The sequence below is a fragment of the Sceloporus undulatus genome, chromosome 1, assembly GCF_019175285.1.
Source record: "Sceloporus undulatus isolate JIND9_A2432 ecotype Alabama chromosome 1, SceUnd_v1.1, whole genome shotgun sequence".
Taxonomy (NCBI): Eukaryota; Metazoa; Chordata; class Lepidosauria; order Squamata; family Phrynosomatidae; genus Sceloporus; species Sceloporus undulatus.
In genome coordinates, this window is record NC_056522.1 from 315,842,155 (window position 1) to 315,863,981 (window position 21,827).

At 43.7% G+C, this 21,827-nt stretch overlaps 1 protein-coding gene across 4 annotated transcripts in view; it reads left to right on the top strand.

Moving 5' to 3' along the window:
• Positions 1–21,827, top strand: part of SIPA1L1 (signal induced proliferation associated 1 like 1) — a 244,171-nt gene that overhangs the window by 63,419 nt on the left and 158,925 nt on the right. The window lies entirely within an intron of this gene.

The window sequence follows — 21,827 nt, forward strand, 5'->3', positions numbered from 1 at the left end:
ACGTCTTGGTCTCATGCTGAGACGGCTGACCTCATAGCTATATGGTCCCAGAAACTGGAGTAACTGCAGAAACTGGAGCAGTCCTACCTGAATGCTGACACATATCGAGAAGGGGAAGAAGCCATGAGAGCTGCTGCACCGGTACACCAGAATTGCTACGCCGCTACTTTAAGTTGCCCATTTAAAAGCTCCGTCGCATAGTGAGTTGGGGTCTTGGAACATGCGCAGTTTGCAGTCAGGCTTTAATTGCAACGTCCGCTGCCATGCAGCTGTGGAAGCTGAGGCACAGCTGCGGCGCATTTTAAGTCTCGTAACCCTAACCCTAACCCTAGAGCAACATGTACGCATGTGCTGCTTGGAAAGTTTGGACTTTAAAGTGCACCCCTACACACATTCCTCTGCCATTTTCACCTAACAATAAAAAACGCTAAAACTGTAAATATTGACATATGTACAAAGGAGGTGAGGGGAGATGGCAGGGGGACAGCGGTGGCAGCGGAGACAGCTGTGGCTGCGCATTGCAGATTCAGCAGGAGCGCGGGGACCAAAGGAGAGGAGGCATCTATGATGCTGCTGACACTGGCAAAGTGCAAGCGGACAAGGATGCCAACACCAGCTGATCACCAGCTGGCAGGAGACCACCTTTGTTTTAAAGGGGCTTGGGCACTTTAAATGTGCCCATAGGCTTTCTGCCGCCGCTGCTTAGCCCTGCGCAGCTGCGCATTCGCCAGCCGGCAAAGGAAAAAAAAAAAGAGACCCCGGAGCTTGAATGTTCCCAAGACCTTTTGATGCCCTCTAAACTTGCCCCCAAAGGCAAAGGGCAACTACAGGGGGCCTGGGCCTGGGATCAAGGGGCAGGGAGCACTGACAAGGCACTAGGTCCCATGATGTCCCATAAAGACATCATTTCGCCTCCCAGGGCATGTGTTCCCTCCCAGCCCTATCTACTCTATTCTACCCTTCCTGTTCTCTCTTCCCACCATGCCTGGCTCACTGGTCCCCAAACCAGCAATCTCCAAACTCTGTCCTTCCAGGCGTTTGGACTTCATCTCCCAGAATCCCCAGCCACCTTGCCCTGTGGTCTGGGATTCTGGGACATGAAGTCCAAATGCCTGGAAGGACAGAGTTTGGAGATTGCTACCTCACAGCACTCCTGCCTAGCTTTAGACTGCACAGTTGCGCCTCATTCACACTCACAGCCACACTGCCGCAGTTGCGCATAATTAACCACACAAATTTTTTTTAAAAAAATAAAGTTTTTTATTAACAACAATAACAACAATAAAAATCTTATTTACAACTATTTACAAAGGGAAGAGGGAGGGTGAAGGGGGGATGGCAGAGGGGGCAGGGGAGGGAAGCTGCTTCAGGGAGGGGGAGGAGGCGGTGGGGCGGGCAGCCGGCGGAGGAGTTCCCGGAGGGTCTCTTCCATGGAGGAGACTCTCTCCGCCAGCTTGTCCACTTTCTCCTCCAGCGCAGCGAACCTCCTCTCCGTCCGGTTCTCTGTGGGGGGAAAAGAAAGAGGATGGTTAGGGTCAGCCTGTGCAGACCATCACCCACTCCCACAGGCAGGGTTTCTGGGTGCCCCCACTCCCTTCCCTGGGTTCACCTCTACACTTACCTTGCTGCCGGGCTTGGAGGACACGATCCAGGGCACTGGCATCGAGAGCCAAGTGCCCTGGCTGTCCTGGCAGGCGGCGGCTCGGCCCAGGCTCCTCTTCCTCGGCGACAGCAACAGCAGCGAGAACTTCAAGCCCTGCAAAAGAGGAAGGAAAGGCCCAAGTTACCATGCTGGCATGGCAGACGAAGGCACAATTGTCGTGGGGGCTGCAGGCAGGCAACCCCCACCCCTCACCCTGGGGACCTACCTGCCGCCAGAGGAGCCTGCTCTGGCTGCGGAGGGGCCACAGCAGCTGGTCCTGGCTGTGGCCCACCCTCGGGGACATCCTCGTCCCCCGAGGATGGTGGAGAGGGTGACCTGGCAGGGTGCCCTCCCTCCCTCCGCCTCCGCCTCGGCCGCACGCCTGCAGAAGGGAAGAGGAGGGATGGCATTGGCACCATGCAGGAAGGAGAGGAGGGCAAGGGAAGGGTCAAGGAGGGGAGGACAGGGCATGGCAAGAGCTCTGGCTTACCTGGAGGACGGCGATCTGGTCTGGGCCGATCTCTCCTGATCCACAGGTCCTTCAGCCGCGAGAAGAATGGTGGCTGCCTGTCAACCGGGGGCGCCTCTCCGAAATCCTCCAGGGTTTCAAAGAACGCTGCCTTCAGAGTTTTAAACTTCACTCTGCATTGGTGCAGCGTTCTTTGAAACCCTTGGTTTCGGAGGGCACGAGATGCCTCGAGAAAATGCCCCCGGTTGGGCTTGTTGGTGCTAGCCATCACCCTCCTCGCAGCTGCCTGTGGCATCAGGGAGTCCAGGAGGATCCCGACCTCTTCGTCCGTCCAGTAGGCGATTCGGAACCGGGACCCTCCTGCGTGGCTCTGCCATGTTGATCGCCGTCCTGGGGTCTTGCACAGTTGCGCACGGGTATATATGGGCACCTGCGGCTCTGGGCCGTTAGGCCAAGGTGGTCCTAGGCCAATGAAAGCTTTCAGAGGAGCAGTTTGAATCTTTCCCCCAATAGATGTCCTCTGGGTGCCCCATTGATACATTCAAATGGGCCATTGGGAAAGCTTGAATTTGAGGGGGATTGATACATTGTCAAAGGGGCAATTGGCAGTTGGAGCTGATGTATCTTTTTGCCCCAGGAAAACAGGCGCCAGGAGACCTGTTGTGTGTGTGTCTGTTTGTGTGTGTCCCCCTCAGGCACGTGGCAAAACATGCCCACAGCACAGATCAGGAATGATAGGCAGACTCAAACTGTGGATAATGGGATACATTTATTCATGTGCTTATGCTATTACAGTACAATGCACTCTGACATCGCAGATGATGGCACAGGAGCCATCCTTCAGATTCTCCTTGTCAGAAAAAAATCTGCCAGGGCATCCCTCACATCTTCTCCTGCTTTCTTCTTCTCTTTCTCTTCAAGGGGGTCATGAGCCACTTCCGAATGGGGTAGGCACAGTCAGCCAGTATCAGGGGCCCGATCTGCTGGCTTGTGATGTTGATGCTGGGGTTCCCTGGCACATAGATGCCAGCCTCCATGGCCTCGTAGAGGAGAGAAAGTTTAAAGGGGCTTGGGCGCTTTAAATGCGCAGACAGGCTTTCTGCCGCCGCTGCTTAGCGCTGCAGCTGCGAAGCTGCGCACTTCTCATGCGGCAAAAGGGAAAAAAAAGCCGCGGTTTGGGCCGCCTGTGAGGAAGCTGCCTCTCTTTTTGCAGCGTCCTCCGAGGCGGCGGTTTGGAAACTCCGGGTCCAAAACGGACCCAGGTGAGGCGTCTTCACTGCCCCCCGTGTGGAAGCTCCAACACCTGAAGCACGCCCCCGGGGCGGGCCGTCTGGAGGCTCCGCATTCAGCTGAATACACCTCCAAGACGTCCTCCCCTGCCCGTCTGTAACCCGCCAAAGTTTCTTCTTGGAAGTTAATATGAGTGCTAATGATGGGAAAGTGGAAAGTCAATAAACTTGTCAGATGTTGCAACCACGTTTCCTCAGGGTGATTTTAGCTATGAATAAATACCCTGGCTTTACAGAAAACCTTTGTAGAATCACATTCAAACCACAACTGCTCTTCAAAGGAAAATAAAATGGATGGATGATTGTATTGGTGGGAAGAATTATTATGGAACACTTCCCCAATCTGCTCACCGGGTTTCATCCATGCGAAATGCTAAAGTAAGCTGCTATGGTTGTTATTATGTGCTTCAAGTCATTTCTTGGCAGAATTTGTTCAGATGGGGTTTGCCTTTCCCTTCCTCTGTGGCTTACATGGCATGACGTACCCAAGGTCACCAAGTGGGGTTCCTTGGCCAACTGGGGATTCAAACACTGGTCTCCCAGTGTCTTAGTTCAACACTGAAATCAATATGCCACACTGGTTCTAAACTGCCATATTTAATAATTGATGCTCTTCAATTACCTATTGTGATAAATATTGTTCTGCAACTTCTATTAGCCCTAGCCAACATTGCCAGTGATGAGAAATGCTGGGAGTTGCAGGCCAACTTCATCTGGAGAAAGACTGCTTTACACTCCTGCTTTACATCTTAACACTAACAATATCTTAAGTGTTCTCAGTTCTGTAAGCTGTTGTTTTCCCCCCACTGATTTTGGTCCAGAACACCCTGAAGAAATAATCCAGTTTGAGACTGCTTGAACTGCCCTGGTTCACTGCTAGGGAATTCTGGGAACAGTAGTTTTGTGAGACATTTAGCCTTCACTGTCAGAGAGATCTTCTGCTACAACAAACTACAATTCACAGGATTACTTTGCACTGAGCCAGGGCAGATAAAGCGGTCTCAAACTAGATTATTTCTGTAGTGTGCAGATTATTTCTGCAGGACCTTTGATGCATACTTTCAGTGCAATTTTTTTTTTAACGGAGGATAGCCTTAATGTTCAAATATGTGGAATATTTTGCTCATAAATTAAAATATGTACTCAAAATTTGCTATTGATTAGTTTAGCCTACAATGGCAATTTGCTTGTTTTTCCGTTGAGGCAGACAGAAGACTTACTGTATATACTCATGTATAAGTCTAGAAATTTTAGTCAAAAAAGTGACCCCAAAAATCTGATGTGTACCATTACATTGTTTCCTACTCATGGTGAACCTAAAGCAATCCCATTACAAAGTTTTCTTAGCAATATTTGTTCAGAGGTGCCTTCCATTGCTGCCTTCTGAGGCTGAGAAAGTGTAACTCGTCCAAGGCCACTCACTGAGTTTCTCTTACCACTTCTGTTGCCATATTTCAGTGGTCTACTCATTGGAAAGGTAAATACCATTCTCATTTTAACCACTCACTTAGCTATGTAGTTTCCATATTAACATTTTGGTTGGCTCAGAATACTGTGTCTGTTTGAATTGCTATCGTGTGTGTAACTACACTCTGCATGTTTCTAAATAAAACTTGCTTAATTTACCGCAAACCTGGTATACACAGCAGGCTCAAATGGTCCTAAAGGTCATCCAGCGTGTTGCAAAAGCTAATTTCCTGAACAATTAAAGTAACACTGTCCTATTTGGTGTGGACCTCCCCAGTTCCCCCACCTTTCTTTGGGTAACCGAACGTGTGACTAGCCTAAGGTCACCCAACAGGTTTTCATGACCAAACAGGAAATTGAACCCTGATCTCCAGATTCCTAGTCCTACTCAAACTACTACACCACTCTAGCTCTCAAGATACACCTTACACAAGTCTGTTTCTGACTCATTTTTAGGTTGTGCTGCCTTACCATTTTAGTAGCTATCTGTTTAACTCTGACTCCTGAATGTATGATGACTAACATGCTGTATTCAATTATTAATTCAGTTGTCTCAGTTTTCAGACAGTAATGTGGTATAGCAGGTTATGTATGTTTTTAATAGCTAATAAAATGTATTTCCATACATATATTATGGTGCTGATTGCCAAGACAATAAGTTTCCACAGCTTCATTTGCACATCAAGGTGTAATGGTTATCTGCAGATGGATAAACTAACCACTCTGCCTCTTTTTTTTTTTGAAATATGTTATAAGCTGTTTCAGCTTTAAAAGTATTAAGAACACAAAAAGAATGTAATTAACAAAAGCGGGTTTTTCTGTGGTAACCTTGAATAACATCCAACAATCTTCTGGTGTGTTTTCCAGCTCTTCATCCCTGGCTTGGGTGTGGTTTGCACAGAGGTCTTCAGTGGGGAGGAGATGAAATTCCTCTCCACTGGATCCTACTGGTCTGCCAGCGGAAGGCCACTGTTGGATGCTGGCTGTTATTTTTTTTAAAAAATAAAAGTAATCCTTAATAGTGTTAATAGTATAATGACTTCGGGCATCCATTTTGTTTTAGACGTTGTTGTTGGGTGTCTTCAAGTCATTTCTGATTTAAGGCAACTCTAAGGCAACTGTATCACAGAGTTTTCTGGGTCTACGAGTGTGTGGAAACCCAGTCTCCATGCTTGAGTGGGAATTGAATAATGATCTCCAGAGTCATAATCCAATGCTCAAACCACTACACCACAAATTAGTGATATATAATATCCATTGCTTTGAAAGATAGTTTTAACCTTCGTACAGATCTATAGTTGTAGTCATGTGAAGAAAAAAGCCTGCAATACATTTGGAGATTTGTCATCCTGGAACATGGTTGGGAGAATGTGATACAGCTGGGTGTCGTCAGTGCCTGGATGAAAGACAGCATGGCAACTCTACTTTGAATTACATGACAGAAAAAAGTAGACGATAAATGACCTAATTAAATAAATAAACAAATAATTTATATAAATACTGTATAAATATTTTTTCTGTACAATGCAGCCCCCTCTGAAATGCAGTCCACCCCAAAAGGAAATATTGAATCACTTTTTTTAAAAAAAAATTAGTTAACTTGATAACAGCAAATGAAAAGCAAGTTTTATTTTTACCTAAACCAGTTTCCACAATCCCAGTTTGGAGAATGTGTGATGGTGGAAAGGAAGGCACTTCTTTTGGCGTACAACAGGCACCAAATGTTCTTCATTTGTAGCCATTACTTTTGCATCAAAAGGCGAAAAAAGTGCTCAGGGGTGCTATATTGTAGAAAGATCCTTCACAGGTAGAAGAACATTCTTGCTTCAGATGTTTGCACTGAAGGACAAGAAGGGGGGCTGTGAGGGGTGTAGTTGAAGGACAGTACAGTGGACTCTTGTTATACACTGGGGTTTGGTTCCAAGATCCCCTGTGTATAACAAAATCCGTGTATGCTCAAGCCCCATTAAATATCATGACATAGCAAAATGGTGTCCCTTATAAAAAAATGGAAAATCAAGGCTTGATATTTGAAATTTATACTTTTTTTGAACATTTTCAAACCGTGGATGCTTGAATCCATCTACAAAAAATCAATGTATAAGAAGGGATGACTGTATACTCATTCTCACCTCCTTCAGTGTGTTTGGAGGCATTAATGTTTGAGGTGCCTGGTATTGTACTTCCTTCTGGCCACAGTGGACCACAGGGGTTTGGTTCTGGTGGCTACAGTGAACCTCTGGTGTTTGGTACCCCATGAATACCAAAATCCATGGATATTCAAGTCCCATTAAATACAGTGGCATAGTAAAATGGTACCCATTACATAAAATGGCAAAAACAAGGTTTCCTTTTTGAATTCATATATTGTAAAAAATATTTTCAAGCTGTAGATGCTTGAATCTGTGGATATGGAGGGCCAATGGTATTTCCTGGGTGGTGGAATCTTACAGTGAAGAAACAGGGCCCCTTTTCAATCAGCTATGGTTTGCTATTGGTCAACTCTTCAGAGTTACATTTTAAAACTGTGAAATTTAACTGGTGCAGAGCTGGAAGGTACGAGTACTTAACCTTTTTCTGTCTTTAGATTAAAACACCAATAAATGAAGTTGTCTCTGCTGATTTATATATAAAACACCACAGTACAATATTAATTAGTATTTATATTAATTAATCCAGTAGAAGTTAAACGATGAGCCCTTTCAGATTTGAAGACAGCAGAAAGTGTTTTGAGGGTTGTCATAACATTAGGAGTCATTATAATTACACTTTTCATTTGTAATATCTGAAGGCAGATTATTAGTGGATTCTTGTTATATTAATAGAGAAATTGTGGTTGTTTTCATGGTCATTTTTGTGCTGTGTGAGAGATTAGTTTGGTTTTTTGTTTGTTTTCTGCTGTTGTAGCTTCAGAACATGTAATTGGTAGAGGCAGTGGTTGTAAATTTGAAGCAGCTTGAAACATCAATAAATGTGGGTGGAATGTAACACTTCATAGTAAGTAATGCTCTCCTGATCTTTTACCATTGTAGATAGTGGTTAGTAATAGCCCTCGCCATAAAATATAGATCCCTTGAACACAGAGGTATTATTTATTATTGCCTCTTGAAAGTTACTCGTTATCTCAGTGTCAGGTTAAACTTTCTTTTCCTAAAATGGGATTGCTGTTTAATGCCATGTTAGAAGCATTATGTAGTAGCAATAAAGTTTGACACCCTGTTGCTATTATAAATGAGATGCTTTTGTAATGCTGATTTTATGTGATAATATTTAAAATATAAGCAGGTAAGTGTAAAATATGTTTGATGACTATGACCAGCTGGATTTCTCTGTTAAATAACCAACCTTTTGTTTAACAGGTAGTATATAGGAAGAGTGGGTTGATCAGAAATGTTCAGGTATTGGTATGGCTGACTGTTGGCAAAGTAATGTGAAGTCGAAGGCTTTAATGGCCGGCATCCATAGTTTTTTGTGGGTTTTTCGGGCTATGTGGCCATGTTCTAGCAGAGTTTTTTCTTGACGTTTTGCCAGCAACTGTGGCTGGCATCTTCAGAGAATGTTTGCCTGGAAAGGACTTGGCTATATATACTGTGTGACCTGGAAAGGCAGGAGTGATTTGCATGTGTATTGTTTGTTGCTGATGGCAGTCCTCAGGGTGTGAGGGTCTGCACAAGAGGATTAATGTTGGCAAAGTAACTCAGTTGGCATTATCCTCAGTTTTTACAGTTGTCCCTTCTTATACACAGATTTTTTTATACACGGATTCAAGCATACACGGTTTGAAAATGTTCAAAAAAAGTATAAATTTCAAATATCAAACCCTAACACGCCCCTTCCTAACCCTAGTACGCCCCTTTGGCGTGTCTGTAACGCGCCCTTGATAGCCTTTGTAGAGGCTGGATGTCCATCTGGTGGGAATGCTTTGATTGTTTATTCCTGGTTGGACTGGATGACCTTTGTGCTCTCTTCCACCTCTAGGATTCAATGATTCTATGTAATCCTATACATTCTTGCTTGCAAGTGAATCCCACTGAAGTTAAGAGCATTCCCATCTGACTATAAGCATTCATAGAACTAGACTAGTTAGAATGTTTTTACCAAATGAATTACACTGTGTTCTTAACTGTAGAAGCACAAATAAAATCAAAGTGAATCGTTTAAGATAAAAGAGTCCTTCCTGCAACCCAGAGTCTCTAGTCTGTTATAAATTGGAAAAGCTTGACACCTTGATTGAAAGGAGCCCTTTGTGGGAAATATTTTCTCCAGGAAGGTCCTTGAAATTCTAGCAGGTTTATCTCTGCAAGCATTTTCTTCAGCATATATATAGTATAATTTTGCAAGTCAATTACATTTTCTGATTTGGCAGTGACAAATAATTTCAAACTGCTGAGAAATACTGGAATATCAACTTTTTGTAAACAGCTGTAAATATGTGGCCTGTTGTTAAATTGTTTCATCTGGTTGAAGATTATTGAATGTCTCTCCCCTTCTAAAAGACTGACTGGGATTCCATTTTTTTTTCCTTGTAACAACTTTTTTAAATATCTTTTATTTTTCCCCTCATCCTTTTATGCTTACATTAAAAGACTCAAACAGTACTTTTAACATTTCAATTAAAGTATGAGGAAAAAGAAGAAATACATACAGAGGATAAAGCAGGGTAGCAATCTTTTTGAGCCGGGGGCCGGGTTGCGTCCCTCAGACAACTGGGGGGCAGAAGCCAAAAAATAAATAATTAAATATTTGTTTTTAAAAAAAAATTAATATAATATAAATAAACCAGGACAAATGTAGGACAAAAATTTTCAAAATGGGGAAGACACTTTTTTTAAAAAAAATGAGGACACAACAAACAAAAAAAAAAAATGGCTGATTTTAAAATTTTTTTTTTTTTTTTTTTAATATTGGCCTTTTGTGAGGCGCTCTATAGACAATTGCCCCCCAAAGGCCCCGGCGGCCATCGGCAGCAGGACCGGGCTGGGGCCGGTCCCAAGGCCTTGCCGGGCCGCATCGGGGCCCGCGGGCCGCAGGTTGCCTACCCCTGGAAAAAGTATCATTTCAATCTATTAACAAAATCTTTTTCTGTCGTCTTTTCGTATGTAAACTTACCATACAAATATCTCTCTCATTACATCTTCCTTCTTAGTTATAATGAATCTGTTCATCCCCAGTTTTTTTCTTCATTACAGACCTTCATTATTTTCAGTGTACAGCTGGCTTGTTGCGAATGGAAAAGCTTGCCTTTTAGAGGATTTGGAGCAACCTTTTCACGAGACTGAATTGAGGGTAAGAAACCAACAAGTGCTGAAATTCAGCTGATTTCAGTGGAAGATTTTTTTAAAAAAAAAAATTCATAGCATTTAGAAGTATAATGTGTTCTGTCCTCTGTCACTGAGATGTAGTTTTAACTGATTCAAGATCTAGAAATGATCATATGAAAAAAAAGATATAAAATCAAAAATAAAATATCTCGGTGAAAAGACTGGAAACGGAGCGTTTCAAAGGGATATGGAGGCAGAGTGGCTGAATGAACGGGGTGAAGCCATATTAATAATACTAATAATATAATAATTTTTTATTTTATACACCGCCCTTCTAATAACCAGGGCGGTGTACACATTATAAATAATCAACATAGCAATACAATACAATTACATAAAAAACCAAATGTCTAGCCAGCTTGCCACTGGCTGACATGGAGGGGGGGGGGAGGGAGAGCTAATTGGGGCCTGGTGTTCAGGGAATGCTGATTTAAAAAAACAGAAAGGTCTTCAGCCCCTTTTTTGAATTTGGGCCAGGGAAGGTGGCCGAGCGGAGCTCGTTGTGGGCAGCGAATTCCAGAGGGTCGGGGCCGAGATGGTAAACATCCTCCTAGAGGTGAGGCTATGTCTGGCTCCGGGGACCCCTCAAGTAGGCGCTCCCCAGAGTTTTCTGAGAAATGCGGGGGGCAGATTGTATAGGGAGAGGGCAAGTCCTCAAGGTATCCTGGGCCCAAGCCATTTAGGGCTTTACTAGGTGATAACCACCACCTTGTATTGCGCCCGGAAGCCGAATAGGCAGCCAGTGCAAATCTTTAAGCACTGGGTGTTTATGGGTGGCTGGCTTCTGGGTATGCCAGTAACCAGCCTGGCTGCCATGAGTTCTGCACTAATTGTAGCTTCCGGGAATGGTACAAGGGTTGCCCCATGTTAGAGCTCCTTGCAGAAGTCCAAGCGAGAGGTTACCAGAGCATGTACTGACATAAACCGTTTTCAAGGTCCCTCTGGGTCCAGGTAGGGGCGCAGCTGGGCGTATCAGCCCGAAGCTGGTAACAGGTGCTCCTGACTGTCCGCAATCCACCTGAGATGTAAGGTGGAGTGGACGAATCAAGGAGCACCCCCCAGACTCGTACTGAGTCCTTCAACAGGAAGGCGTGATTCCCTCAGGACAGGTGGAACCACACAGCCATCCACCCCGGGCCGGGGGAACCTATCACGAATACCCTCCGTGTTCTCTGGAGTCATACGGAGTCGGTTGTGTCCCTCAATCCAGCCACCCATTACCGACTCCAAACAGGCCACAGAGAGGAGAGATGCCATCCACCAGTCAACTGCAAAATCAGTCGGAGACATGAGAGAAAACTATTTGGGTGTCATCAGCGTACTGATAACCCCGCCGCCCATGTCTCCGGATGATCTCTCCCACCAGCGTTTTCATGTAAAGGTTGAAAAGCATGGGAGACAGAATGGCTCCTTGGAGGGACCCCAGATGTAAGGGCCCTCTTTGTTGGAGCACACACGTCTCCCAGCCTGCACCATCTGGAACCCCTCCCAGAGAGGTAGGATCGGAACCACTGGGAGCGCAGTGCACCCGATTCCCACCTCTCTGCCAGGCGCTCCAGAAGGATGCCATGGTCTATGGTATCGAAAGCCCCTGAGATGATGTCCAAGAGCACCAACAGGGACAAAAACGCTTCCCCTGTCGATGCCCAGACGGAGATACATCGACCAAGGCGACCATGGCCGTCTCAACCCGTAGCCCGCCCGAAAGCCGTTGTTGGAAAATGGGTCCAGATAATCTGTTTTCAATCATCCAAGATCGATTTGAAGCTGGATTGCAACCGCCCTCCTACGATCACCTTCCCCAAATGGCAGTAGCGATACTGGCCCGAAATATTATGCAATCAGGGGGTGAGGGAGGGCTTTTTTACAGCGGTTTTAACTATGGCAAATTTTAAGCTGGATGGAAATTTGCCCATCCCTCAAGATGTATTTATAATCCGGTGTAAAACAGTGAAGTTACCACTGGTACCCTCTGAGCCGCTAGCCATGATGGGACAGGGATCGGAGAGCAGGTTGGTCTTCCCGAAACGCTTCTAGGATCTTGTCCACATCATCGGTACTGACCAAACGCAAACTGATCCAGTTTAATTGAGTCCACGGAGCTCTGGAACGCCTCTAACTCTGGATTCTGCCCTAATTGCGGCTAGAAGACCTTTCGCTTATTCCGAGCAGGTTTTATATTATCTGCGAAGAAGTTGTTTAAAATTGGTCACAGCAGGCCTTAGAAAGGTTCAAAGGATCTGGTGTTCGGGGCAGGAGGTAGACTGAGTTAGCTCCTTGACTAACTCTCGAAACACCTTGCTGGCCGACTCGCGACGCAACACGAGCACCTAAAAGACAGTTCTTAGCTTGCTCGTATCGCCGTCTCCGTATGTCCTCCCAAAAGCGGTCTTAGGAGAGTCGTTGTTGGCTAAGCGTAGGTGTTTCCCGCCCCAGCGATGCGCTAGCCATCGCAGCACCCCGCCTCCCCTCAACCTGGAGATCTTCGCGTATACCAGGGCTTACGTTTGGAAACAGGCCTGAGAGGGTGCGCTTGGGAGCGATACTGTGTTAGGCCCGAAGAAGACCGGTAATCCCCAGATACCCAGTCAGGGCATCAACAAAGTCGCCGTCATTTACCAACCATGTGTCCCTCTAAAAGTCTTCCTGGGAACCTTGTGTTTCCATTAGCCTTCGAGGGTGGACCATTCAATAGGGTCCACCACCCCCCGGGGGGGATCTGGGTAGAGGCCTTGATGATTTTGCCTCCAACCGGAAATGATCCGTCCATGACAGGGCAGAAATAATTAGTTAGTTAGTCCGCCCACGGATTCCATTTCCGCATCCTAACAAAAGACCAATTGAGTGTATGACCACCCGCAAAATGCGTTGGACGACCACGGAGACAGTGCAATGTTGGGACAGGCCCAGGGCCGCCATGGGTATCCATGAATTCCCGAGCCGCACCGAGTGGAATATAGTTTGGCGCGAAGGGGATGTTGAAGTCACCAGGACAAGTAAGCCGGGTGTTTCCAGCATCAGCGCTCTGAGAACCAACTGTGTGCAGCCGCGTTAAGTGGGGAGTCTGTTAGCGCACACGGGTGTGGCCGATACAACACCAACAAAATCCCTAGGACTGTCCCTGGGGCCATTCCAGGGTCAAGGAAATTACAACTCGATAAAGAGAAGTTTTGAACGGATGTGGTGTCCTGGTAAGAGACAAGGTGTTGTCTTGTATACCAAGGCAACACCCCCCCCCCCCCCGCCCACCTACAACCTGGACGTGGTCCTTCACTGAAAACCCGCACAGGGAGGGCCTGTGCCCACACAAGCATCTCCTCAGGCCCAGCCAGGTTTTCAGTAATGCAAGCCCAGGTCACAATTTTGCTATCCTCCACAACGATCGTGGATGATGTGGGTCTTGTTGTTTAATGGGACCCTGGCATTGCACAGGACAGAGACAGGGGTGTGTGGCACGGTTGGAATGACCCTCAGGTCCTTTGGTTAGGAGGGGGACAAAGAAGAGAGATAGATATTTAAGGCATCGATCTCGCCTTCCTGCTGTAACGCCAAGTTCTGCCTCCCTACCCGCCATAATAACCTCTTCTTACATGCATTTAAACTGGGGAATATTTTTTTCAAAGGTAGCCAGGTTGCCCATGCAGCAAAATACCTGTACAAAAAATCCAAAATTCATAAAGCAGTGATAGCTTTAATTGGGCCAACTCCAAAGGAGACAATACAACGGTAACCCTTTAAGTTTTCACTGGGCTTCTCATCAGGCAAAGCTGTTAAAAAATCATACTGGAAAAGAAAAGTGAGAAGGTTAGAATTATTCTTCGTTTTTGTATGCCTTCAAATTGTTTTTCAACGTTAGATGACGGTCAAGACATCACAGGGTTTTCTAGGGCTGAAGGGTGGTTACCTCCCCAAAAGTCACCCAGTGTATTTCCATGAGTTTGAGCAGGAAATATTACATTAAGTATGCATCCAGGATCATGAGTCTGATGCTCAAAACCATTACAACCAAATTCGCATTAGTTACTCTGTTGTCATTATACGATTTTTTTTATGTGTCAATATTCCGTACTGTGGGCAAGAGGGCATGATGACCCTTTTTATTTTTTTGTCTTTGAAAGCTCACATAACTGTTTCACAGTAAAAAGTTTTCACTTTGTAATAACTCCTTGCTGTTGAAGTTTAGCACGAAATGAAATATCGCCTTTCCTGGTGCTTTGTTCCTCATGGTAGCTGGATGGAAGATGGGACTCTAGGAGGCCAGTATTTGTCATCAGGATTCATTTGTCTACCATTTGCCTCTATGCTCTGGTCCACAGGGAGGTTTCAGGGAAGGGAGGGAGTAGTTTCCTATACAGTTCAGAAGCTTGCTGTTTTGCTTTCTGCTGAGAATGCATACAGTCATCATGTTGGCTAATACTGATCCCTGGAGCAATAACTAGTAGATGAAGGAAGACACAAGTATGGCTAAGTAGCGGACTGTGGTGACACAAAGGAAGCCTAATCTTGTGAAAGGCAGACAGTCCATGCAATATCTACCTATCCGTTGACTCAGACATTACACTCTCTCAAATGTATTCTGTGGGTTGGGTTATTAAACTCACTTTTTTCTTTTAGCAAGGTTAACAATCTAGGATCTTAATCGTTCTACATGCAAAGCGCATGTAGAAGCTCTGGTGGCCGCAGTGGAGGAGCCCTGGTGGTACAGTGGTTAAATGCCTGTACTGCATGTCACGTCACTCACAAACCTTAAGGTTGTGAGTTCAGTCCCAGCCAAGGGTTGCTCAACGCCCGAACTCGAGCCTTTCAACCCTTCCGCGTAGAATTGCGTAAAATGAGAGTACCCAGAATTGTTGGGGGGCAATTAGCTTATGCTTTGTTGTAAACGCTCTTAGGGAGTGCTTAAAGTGCACTGATAAACGATATAGAAATGTACTGCTAGTGCTATTAATGTTGTTGCACAGGAAAGGTGCTTACAATATCCTTTCTTTCTTTCTTGTCTTTCCTCGTACATGGATGGATAATTTTGATTAGCAGAGGCCAGATATTTTCATGCGGTGTGATTCCCTGTCTGCTGCCTTGTTTTGTGTTTGTTTTTTTGACTCTGAAGACCACTTGTACAGCAGCTACTTCTGTGTAAAGAGCATTTTTGCCCCTACCTTTGCCCCATACTTCTGGTGTGTGACTTGTAAATCTGTCTTCCGTGCTTTTGGCCTTAGTGTTTTAATGTCAGTAAACTACAGTGTAGTGGCTTCTTTAAAGAGTGCAGTTGTGCCTTGCCCTTGTTGTTTTCCTTGCTGATCCATAATCTTCGTCCTCAAGAGGGTTTGCCTTCCCTACTGGCCCCAGAAACAATATCCAAGAAGGCATATGTGTTTTGTTTTTGTGGATGTTGTCCCTGTAGTACAGTTGAAGACAAGCAGTCTGCTTTTTTCTGACTAGTTCTTTATGATAAATTTCTCTGTGTCGCTGGTGGTGTGGGTTGACATAGCCCTGTCAAAAACTGATTTGGGGGCGACGTTGCCTTGCCTTGCTGTGCACTATTGGGTGCAGTAGTGTTACCAATGGATGCCAGAGGAAAGGCGGTCAGATTTGCTATATCTCCAGTAGTTTGCCCTGTTCTTTTTCTTTCTTCTGAACGTTGCTGTTTTAGAGGTCATAGGCTCTGACTCACTAGCGTGATGAGACCACAGGATTGCAAATTTTGCATTTCTGGGACACTGACTCCTTTTCCACTTCCCTTCATAGTCTACTATCAGTAACCATTGGCATCATGGCATTATCATATATTGATGTATTGAGTGTGCAAATGATGATTGTTTGGACTAAAGGGTACTTCTTTTTTGTCTCTAGGCAATCATTGTCTTTCCAAGTTTCAGTATTCTGGGACGGGAGGGGGGGGAGAGCAGGTTACAACAGAATTCAGTTTTCTTCCTTTTCCCTTCAAGATACGCCTACACCATTGTATCCCCCCCCCCCAGTTCTACAAGTGGTGTTTTTTTAAAAAACAAACAAACACGTTCACTGCTATGTAGGTGGTCTTCTATGTCATACTTGAAGTTTATAAGAAATGTAAACCCTTTTTATACAACAAATATATAATTTTGCATTAAACAAAAAGAAAATGGAGAGGTTGTGTTCCGAATTGTGATGCATTTCAGTTCTGGACAAAAAGGATATAGATTATGGCTCTTACAAAAAGGAAAGGAAATAAAAAAAATCTTAAAGGTCATTTGGAAGCATATATTGTTTGAGATATTTTAGACACCTTGTTGCATTCTTCCTATGAAAAATAGTCTTCCTTCCTGTTTGTTTGTTTTCCCAAAGCAAAATCACTATCAAAGTGTAAACAGAGCAAATGATGAAAAAAGGTTGTATTTTCAGAGATTACAATCCAGTTTTGTAAGGTTATGTCTAACAACTGGAACTGAATCTAAAACTGGGATACTGTCAGTTTGTTAAACCTTACATGCTATAGGCATTAATGAAATAATTTTAATTATCTGTGTGATATTAATTTCATCATTTTTAAAATAATTAATTAGATAAATGCCTAAGCCATCTAGAATTGCATTGGGTTTGTTTTTCAAATGTCATCTTTAGACTGTAGGTGCATATGACTTGGCATTTGCAGTCTCTTGTAAATGGGATTCAGAACTTGCCCGTTTGTGCAATGTTTAGGCCAGTGATGGCAAATGTTTTAGAGACTGAGTGCCCAAACTGCAACCCAGAACCCACTTATTTATCGCAAAGTGCCATGTCCCTCTGACTTTCTAGTAACAAACTCTGACGAACTGTGTGCTGAAGGTGATGGCGTGTGTGCCCACAGAGAGGGCTCTGAGTGCCACTTCTGGCACTCGTGCTATAGGTTTGCCACCACTGGTTTAGGCACTTGGCTCCTAACACTGATGCAAGAATTTAGAGTGAACTTGGTTTTATTGTATACAGTGGCTAAGGTTTTGCTAGCATCATGTTCTGACTTGTCCAGTGTAAGGAGCTGACAGAACAATTTGGTGATATGAATAAGCTATGTTTTGTTGCAGACAGTGGGGGATCTGTCACGTTAACCCTTGAACAATCTTTTCCCAAGAAACAGTTGCCTGCCTTTTGTCTTATTTTCTGCATGTAAATCCTAATGAACATATTGCCAAATAGAGGTGACATTGCATAGCTGGGGTATATGACATAATTCGTTATTTCCCTGCTCCAATTGTCATTTTACAACCCCGTGTCTGTTATATGCTCTCAATTCATCTATATTGTCAGGTTACTGGGACCAGTTTTGGAAATTTCTATGAATTTATGAAATGTCTAAGGATTGTGATTCCTTAATCGGTACATTTTTTCTACTATATAATCTGTTCGTAATCTGGTTCTTGTGGCAGAGGGAGGGGTGCTGATGAACTTTGTATTATCATTTGCTGTCTTTCTCAGTTGGTCTGAGAAAATGAAATTGCCTCCAAATACATAGAGAAGGGGCAGGCAGCGTACAGCCTGTTGGCTGCAAGGCCATCTTATCCATTTTTCCAACCCCCTGCACTGCCACTGCATTTGCTGCTGAATTTGCAGTGTGGCAGTCGAAAACCCTGTCAGTTTTCTTTGGGGGAAAGGCACACCATTCCTTTGTGCCTCCCATTGACATAGTAGGTGAAATTTTGAAGATGGTAATAAACAATAACTACCTTGTTTCATCTTTCTGAGTGTTTTTAAGTAGCAGCTGTGTGCATGTATAGGTTGTAAAAATCTCATTAAAACCTTGTTTGTCTACAAACTGTCACAGGAATATGCTTTGTCTACTCACACGTCTATGCTTCTAAGTTGGCACACTGCATGTGGGCAGAGACAGCTACAGGCACTGCTGCACACTTTTGTGCTGTGGCACCATGGAAAATGTTGGTGAGGTGGGAGAATGGAACAAGAAGCAGTAATGAGTAGGTTGCCTATTGCATGTATTCATTTAATTTTTAATATTAGGTAGGTAGTATGTGCAGGTGCATGTCAAGCAAAAGTTTTTAAATTTTACCCACCATGACAGAAACAGTGGATAGCCTTAACAGCCATCAATAATATCTGCAATAGTGAGTTTTATTTATTTGGACTATGACTCAACATCATTATGACTTCCCACTTGGATTTTGTTATAAATGTTTAATAACAATTATGCATCAACTGTTAAAAAGAGCCAGGACTGTGGTATCACTTACTTCACAAGAACAAGGGATTACAGCAAGTTATTTTAATGAAAAGGACATCATTGTCTAAATGATTTTCATAGACTGTAGTGCACAGATGCCTGTAGCTTTCTCAGAGTTTCCTTGGAAAGATGTATTCAGAAGTGATTTGCTGTTCCCTTCCTCTGAGACTGAGAGAGTGTGACCTGCCAAGTCACCCAGTGGGTTTTCATGACTGAGTGAGGATTTGAATCCTGGTCTTGCAGAATCCCAGAACAACCCCCAGACCACTACACCATGCTGTCTTTTTGCATTGTGCACAGTTACCAGAAAATAAATTTTATCAAATTCAGTGGTACTTAAGTAAACATGCATATAATTGTACTGTTAGAGGAGAGGAAATGAATTTAGGAAATGAAAGTGAATAGAAACCCATTATATACCTGCATAGCTACTTTGGGAATTTGGAAATACAGTACAGCATAAAATAAACTGATGATAAATCTGTGTGTGAATGAAATAATAAAAATCTGTGACTCAAAAGATTTGTTAAGGACATAGAAGATGAAAGCCACATTGCAGGTCCCCTTTCTGACTGCATCTTTGTCAGTGCCAGAAACAGACAACTTACATTGGGGCATGCAGGAATGATGGGTAAGTTTGTTCCCTTTCATCTGGGTTGTGTTGTACTAAACACAGCCTTTGTCAGAATGGTGAAAAACATGGAATTTTTTGGAATCTCATTTCTGCCCTCACTTCTGCCCCATCCCAAACACTACCTCCTCCAAGTAGCACTCTTTTTTGATCCAATTCCGATCCCATGCACTACACATCTGTCCTATTTGTAAGGTACTTGGCGTGCCATTTTTTCTTCTGCTGCCATTAGTAGCATTTTGCTGTCAGTAGAAATTAGCTAATTGGCCATAACCCCTTTGACCCAAATTGGTCGAACTCTTTAAGATACAGCAAAATCTCCCATGGCCTTTCTACTGTCTTTCCCTCTGCAGTTCTTTCTGCTGGAAAAAGGCTTCAGAAACCAAAGAACTGTTATGATAACAGTTCAGTCCAAAATAGAATAAAAATTAAAAACTGAGTTGGACAGTGGTCCATTTAAACTTGTATTGACTATCCTTAGCAACAGCTTCCCAGAGTTTCTTGCAGCATTATGCCATAATCTGATGTGAAGATGCTAAAGATTGAACTTGGGTCAACCAACATGCAAAGTATGTTCTGCATGAATTGAGCAATCAGGCATCACCAGTCCCATTGAAAACAGTTTCCCCCCCTTTTTGAAACAGCATTGTACTTTGCTTTTAGCTTCTGTTTTGAAGTACAGTTCATTCTGGCTTCAGAACTTTTTTATTTGTTGTTTCTGTTGCTTAGGCAAGGAATACTGAGAGGTGATTTTGCTAGTTCCTTTCTCTGAAATATAGTTCAGCATCTGGTATTTGGTGGTGGTCTCCCATCCAAATAGTAACCAGGGCTGATGCTGCTTAGCCTTCAAGTTTAACAAGACCTTAATTGAAATATACACACCACACCTCTGTAATTCCTATTATGAGCTCACTTTATTACTATATGTGTCAACTGATTTTATAGAGATATCCAACATCACCAACAATCTACCTAGTGATTTAAGCTCAGTTTGAAAGTACTGTTACTGGAACTTTGCTAGGCAGAAGACCTTTTCTCCCTCTCCTCACTGTAGCTCCTGAAACACCTGTCTGGCTTCTAGAGAATTGTTGCACAGTGGGACCTTGTTATCTGCTGGGTTTTCGTTCCAGGACCCCCTGTAGATATCAGAATCCATGGATGTTCATGCCCCATCACATACAGTGGGTAGTAAAATGGTATCCCTTATAGAGAATGGCAAAACCGAGGTTGGCATTTTGAAATTTTGGGACTGGGAATATTTTCAAGCCATTAATGGTTGAATCCATGGATACAGGATCCATTGCTATGGGGGGCCAACTGTATCTTTTGGAATTACATGGCAGTAGTATAGTGCAGAAAGCTATATCAGTAAGGAAGGGACTAGCAGAAGTCAGAGGCTATTTGCATAAGTGGAAGTCTTTCACTCTTCTCTTGCCATCTTAACATCTCAACCAGTTTAATTACTCAATTTTGAAGACATTTCTCAATGTGCAAGCATTGTAGAACCACAGAATTGTAGAGTTGGAAGAGACCACAAAGGCCATCCGGTCCAACCTCTTGTAAAAATAGGGCATATGACACACGCATCTTAAGAGGCCAAAAGCTGCGCCAAAGCTGCGCTCCAGTCCTTAGGACTGGAGTATGGCTTTGGCGTGGCTTCCACCCTCTTAGGACTCATGCATCATTTAAACAGCATACCTCCAAACTGACTCAAAGCAGCTTTATTTTGGCCTGTCTGTTCGGGCCCATAGTTTTCTTGATAAAATATTCATTGTGCTTCAAAATTGACTGCATGCAGGTACAGGTTGACTATCCCTTATCCTAAATGCTTGGGACTAGAAGTGTTTTGGATTTCACATTTTATACCTGTATTTATATACGCTCGTCTCTCCACATTCGCTGCACTTAGGGGCACAAGACCCCCGTGAATGTTAACCCCCCCCCCCGCAAATAACCAAAACACTATGTTTTTTTCTGAGAGAACACCTCTGTAGGAATCTCTAGGTCCTCCATTACAACTATGGGGTCAACATCTGCCAGACATTGACCATAGAATTGCACTGGAAGAGTTACAAATACCCAGTGGAGTGTTCTCTGTAGGAATTTCTAGGTCCCTCCGTGTGACTTTTGGTTAAAGTTGACCATAGAATTGCGCTGGAGGACCTAGATATTCCTAGAGAGAACATATTAATAAAATCCATGAATAATCAAATCTGCAAAAATCAAATCCACAAATATGGAGGGATGAGTGTATAGGCACATAATAAGGTATTTTGGATATGGGACCCAAGTCTAAGCACAAAAATCATTTATGTTTCATACACACCTTATACATGTAGCCTGAAGGTAATTTTATACAATATTTTAAATAATTTTGTGCATGAAAACAAGAGTTGTGTACCTTGAATCATTAGAAAGGAAAAGGGTCATTATCTCAGCCACTCCTGAAAATCATTTTGACTTTTGGAGTGCTTCAGATTTCATAATTCTGAATAAAGGAGACTCAACCTGTACCAAAGTTTATTGAGTCAAATTGGTGAGGTATCAGTTGGACTCATAACCTGTTTTGATCATGCACCTCAGGACTTGCAGTCAGAGCTAACCTCTTTCTGTGAAAGGATGTGTATTTGGAGACTAAACTTTGCTTTGCTACCAAAAATCCCATTTTGGGTTAGTACATTTAGTTCTCCACATTCGCTGGGGTTAGGGGTGCGCAAAAGTGGAAAAATGGTAAATAATTCTAGCTACTGCCCCTTCCATATTTAACACACGCAAAAAGTACTGTCTGCAGATTCAATCAACCATAAATGTGTTTGA